Genomic DNA, 5,572 nt, shown 5'->3' with positions numbered 1-5,572 from the left:
AAGGATTCTGGGTAACAGAACCTGGTCGGAGCCCAAGTCACCCCATTTTCGATTCCCCTAGGTCTCTAGTTTTCAACAATGCACAGGTTTGGTAGGTTTCTCTAGGTGCCGGCTGAGCTAGAGGCCAAAATCTACAGGTAAGTACTTTGCAAAAAACACCTCTGTTTTCTGTCATAAATTGTGAAGTGTCCACGTTGCGTTTTGGGGCATTTCCTGTCACGGGCGCTATGCCTACCAACACAAGTGAGGTATCATTTTTATCGGGTGACTTGGGGGAATGCTGGGTGGAAGGAAATTCGTGGCTCCTCAAAGATTCCAGAACTTTCTGTCACCGAAATGTGAGGAAAACAGGTTTTTTTAGCCAAATTTTGAGGTTTGGAAAGGATTCTGGGTAACAGAACCTGGTCAGAGCCCCACAAGTCACCCCATTTTCGATTCCCCTAGGTCTCTAGTTTTCAACAATGCACAGGTTTGGTAGGTTTCACTAGGTGCCGGCTGAGATAAAGGCCAAAATCTACAGGTGGGCACTTTGCAAAAAACACCTCTGTTTTCCTGTCAAAAAATGTGATGTGTCCACGTTGTGTTTTGGGGCATTTCCTGTTGCAGGCGCTATGCCTACCAACACAAGTGAGGTATCATTTTTATCGGGAGACTTGGAGGAACGCTGGGTGGAAGGAAATTTGTGGCTCCTCACAGATTCCAGAACTTTCTGTCACCGAAATGTGAGGAAAATTTGTTTTTTTAGCCAAATGTTGAGGTTTGCAAAGGATTCTGGGTAACAGAACCTGGTCAGAGCCCCAGAAGTCACCCCATCGTGGATTCCCCTAGGTCTCTAGTTTTTAAAAATGCACAGGTTTGGTAGGTTTCCCTAGGTGCCGGCTGAGCTAGGGGCCAAAATCTACAAGTAGGCACTTTGCAAAAAACACATCTGTTTTCTGTCAAAAATTGTGCTGTGTCCACGTTGCGTTTTGGGGCATTTCCTGTCGTGGGCGCTATGCCCACCAACACAAGTGAGATATCATTTTTATTGGGAGACTTGGGGGAATGCTGGGTGGAAGGAAATTTGTGGCTCCTCACAGATTCCAGAACTTTCTGTCACCGAAATGTGAGGAAAATGTGTTTTTTTTTGCCAAATTTTAAGGTTTGCAAAGGATTCTGGGTAACAGAACCTGTTGAGAGCCCCAGAAGTCACCCCATCTTGAAATCCCCTAGGTCACTAGTTTTAAAAAATGCACAGGTTTGGTAGGTTTCCCTAGGTGCCGGCTGAGCCAGGGGCCAAAATCTACAGGTAAGCACTTTGCAAAAAACACCTCTCTTTTCTGTCAAATATTGAGATGTGTCCACGTTGTGTTTTGGGGTATTTCGTGTCGCGGGTGCTAGGCCTACCCACACAAGTGAGGTATCATTTTTATTGGGAGACTTGGGGAAACGCTGGGTGGAAGGAAAGGTGTGGCTCCTCTCAGATTCCAGAACTTTCTGTCACCGAAATGTGAGGAAAACGTGTTTTTTTAGCCAAATTTTGAGGTTTGCAAAGGATTCTGGGTAACAGAACCTGGTCAGAGCCCCACAAGTCACCCCATCTTGGATTCCCCTAGGTCTCTAGTTTTCATAAATGCACAGGTTTGGTAGGTTTCCCTAGGTGATGGCTGAGCTAGGGGCCAAAATCTACAGGTAGGCACTTTGCAAAAAACACATCTGTTTTCTGTCAAAAATTGTGATGTGTCCACGTTGTGTTTTGGGGCATTTCCTGTTGCGGGCGCTAGGCCTACCCACACAAGTGAGGTATCATTTTTATCGGGAGACTTGGGGGAACGCTGGGTGGAAGGAAATTTGTGGCTCCTCACAGATTCCAGAACTTTCTGTCACCATAATATGAGGAAAACAGGTTTTTTTAACCAAATTTTGAGGTTTGCAAAGGATTCTGGGTAACAGAACCTGGTCGGAGCCCAAGTCACCCCATTTTCGATTCCCCTAGGTCTCTAGTTTTCAACAATGCACAGGTTTGGTAGGTTTCTCTAGGTGCCAGCTGAGCTAGAGGCCAAAATCTACAGGTACGCACTTTGCAAAAAACACCTCTGTTTTCTGTCAAAAATTGTGATGTGTCCACGTTGCGTTTTGGGGCATTTCCTGTCGCGGGCTCTATGCCTACCAACACAAGTGAGGTATCATTTTTATCGGGAGACTTGGGGGAACGCTGGGTGGAAGGAAATTCGTGGCTCCTCAAAGATTCCAGAACTTTCTGTCACCGAAATGTGAGGAAAACAGGTTTTTTTAGCCAAATTTTGAGGTTTGGAAAGGATTCTGGGTAACAGAACCTGGTCAGAGCCCCACAAGTCACCCCATTTTCGATTCCCCTAGGTCTCTAGTTTTCAACAATGCTACAGGTTTGGTAGGTTTCCCTAGGTGCCGGCTGAACTAGAGGCCAAAATCTACAGGTAAGCACTTTGCAAAAAACACCTCTGTTTTCTGTCAAAAATTGTGATGTGTCCATGTTGCGTTTTGGGGCATTTCCTGTTGCGGGCGCTATGCCTACCAACACAAGTGAGGTATCATTTTTATCGGGAGACTTGGGGGAACGCTGGGTGGAAGGAAATTTGTGGCTCCTCACAGATTCCAGAACTTTCTGTCACCGAAATGTGAGGAAAATGTGTTTTTTTAGCCAAATTTTAAGGTTTGCAAAGGATTCTGGGTAACAGAACCTGTTGAGAGCCCCACAAGTCACCCCATCTTGGATTCCCCTAGGTCACTAGTTTTCAAAAATGCACAGGTTTGGTAGGTTTCCCTAGGTGCCGGCTGAGATAGGGGCCAAAATCTACAGGTAAGCACTTTGCAAAAAACACCTCTCTTTTCTGTCAAAAATTGTGATGTGTCCACGTTGTGTTTTGGGGCATTTCGTGTCGCGGGCGCTAGGCCTACCCACACAAGTGAGGTATCATTTTTATCGGGAGACTTGGGGAAACGCTGGGTGGAAGGAAATGTGTGGCTCCTCTCAGATTCCAGAACTTTCTGTCACCGAAATGTGAGGAAAACGTGTTTTTTTAGCCAAATTTTGAGGTTTGCAAAGGATTCTGGGTAACAGAACCTGGTCAGAGCCCCACAAGTCACCCTATCTTGGATTCCCCTAGGTCTCTAGTTTTCATAAATGCACAGGTTTGGTAGGTTTCCCTAGGTGATGGGTGAGCTAGGGGCCAAAATCTACAGGTAGGCACTTTGCAAAAAACACATCTGTTTTCTGTCAAAGATTGTGATGTGTCCACATTGTGTTTTGGGGCATTTCCTGTTGCGGGCGCTATGCCTACCCACACAAGTGAGGTATCATTTTTATCGAGAGACTTGGGGGAACGCTGGGTGGAAGGAAATTTGTGGCTCCTCACAGATTCCAGAACTTTCTGTCACCAAAATATGAGGAAAACAGGTTTTTTTAACCAAATTTTGAGGTTTGCAAAGGATTCTGGGTAACAGAACCTGGTCAGAGCCCCACAAGTCACCCCATCTTCGATTCCCCTAGTTCTCTAGTTTTCAACAATGCACAGGTTTGGTAGGTTTACCTAGGTGCTGCCTGAGATAGACGCCAAAATCTACAGATAAGCACTTTGCAAAAAACACCTCTGTTTTCTGTCAAAAATTGTGATGTGTCCACGTTGTGTTTTAGGGCATTTCCTGTCGCGGGCGCTATGCCTACCCACACAAGTGAGGTATCATTTTTATTGGGAGACTTGGGGGAACGCTGGGTGGAAGGAAATTTGTGGCTCCTCACAGATTCTAGAACTTTCTGTCACCGAAATGTGAGGAAAACATTTTTTTTTAGCCAAATTTTGAGGTTTGTAAAGGATTCTGGGTAACAGAACCTGGTCAGAGCCCCACAAGTCACCCCATCTTGGATTCACCTAGGTCTCTAGTTTTCAAAAATGCACAGGTTTGGTAGGTTTGCCTAGGTGCCGGCTGAGCTAGGGGCCAAAATCTACAGGTAGACACTTTGCAAAAAACACATCTGTTTTCTGTCAAAAATTGTGATGTGTCCACGTTGTGTTTTGGGGCATTTCCTGTCACGGGCGCTAGGCCTACCCACACAAGTGAGGTAGCATTTTTATCGGGAGACTTGGGGGAACGCTGGGTGGAAGGAAATTCGTGGCTCCTCAAAGATTCCAGAACTTTCTGTCACCGAAATGTGAGGAAAACAAGTTTTTTTAGCCAAATTTTGAGGTTTGGAAAGGATTCTGAGTAACAGAACCTGGTCAGAGCCCCACAAGTCACCCCATTTTCGATTCCCCTAGGTCTCTAGTTTTCAACAATGCACAGGTTTGGTAGGTTTCACTAGGTGCCAGCTGAGCTAAAGGCCAAAATCTACAGGTGGGCACTTTGCAAAAAACACCTCTGTTTTTCTGTCAAAAAATGTGATGTGTCCACGTTGTGTTTTGGGGCATTTCCTGTCGCAGGCGCTATGCCTACCAACACAAGTGAGGTATCATTTTTATCGGGAGACTTGGAAGAACGCTGGGTGGAAAGAAATTTGTGGCTCCTCACAGATTCCAGAACTTTCTGTCACCGAAATATGAGGAAAATGTGTATTTTTAGCCAAATTTTGAGGTTTGCAAAGGATTCTGGGTAACAGAACCTGGTCAGAGCCCCAGAAGTCACCCCATTGTGGATTCCCCTAGGTCTCTAGTTTTAAAAAATGCACAGGTTTGGTAGGTTTCCCTAGGTGCCGGCTGAGCTAGGGGCCAAAATCTACAGGTAGGCACTTTGCAAAAAACACCTCTGTTTTCTGTCAAAAATTGTGATGTGTCCACGCTGTGTTTTGGGGCATTTCCTGTCGTGGGCGCTATGCCTACCAACACAAGTGAGATATCATTTTTATTGGGAGACTTGGGGGAACGCTGGGTGGAAGGAAATTTGTGGCTCCTCACAGATTCCAGAACTTTCTATCACCGAAATGTGAGGAAAACATGTTTTTTTAGCCAAATTTGAAGGTTTGCAAAGGATTCTGGGTAACAGAACCTGTTGAGAGCCCCACAAGTCACCCCGTCTTGGATTCCCCTAGGTCACTAGTTTTCACAAATGTACAGGTTTGGTAGGTTTCCCTAGGTGCCGGCTGAGCTAGGGGCCAAAATCTACAGGTAGACACTTTGCAAAAAACACATCTGTTTTCTGTCAAAAATTGTGATGTGTCCACGTTGTGTTTTGGGGCATTTCCTGTCACGGGCGCTAGGCCTACCCACACAAGTGAGGTAGCATTTTTATCGGGAGACTTGGGGGAACGCTGGGTGGAAGGAAATTCGTGGCTCCTCAAAGATTCCAGAACTTTCTGTCACCGAAATGTGAGGAAAACAAGTTTTTTTAGCCAAATTTTGAGGTTTGGAAAGGATTCTGAGTAACAGAACCTGGTCAGAGCCCCACAAGTCACCCCATTTTCGATTCCCCTAGGTCTCTAGTTTTCAACAATGCACAGGTTTGGTAGGTTTCACTAGGTGCCGGCTGAGCTAAAGGCCAAAATCTACAGGTGGGCACTTTGCAAAAAACACCTCTGTTTTTCTGTCAAAAAATGTGATGTGTCCACGTTGTCTTTTGGGGC

Source organism: Pleurodeles waltl, chromosome 6 (assembly GCF_031143425.1).
Source record: "Pleurodeles waltl isolate 20211129_DDA chromosome 6, aPleWal1.hap1.20221129, whole genome shotgun sequence".
NCBI classification, from domain to species: domain Eukaryota; kingdom Metazoa; phylum Chordata; class Amphibia; order Caudata; family Salamandridae; genus Pleurodeles; species Pleurodeles waltl.
This window is presented reverse-complemented; position numbering follows the sequence as displayed.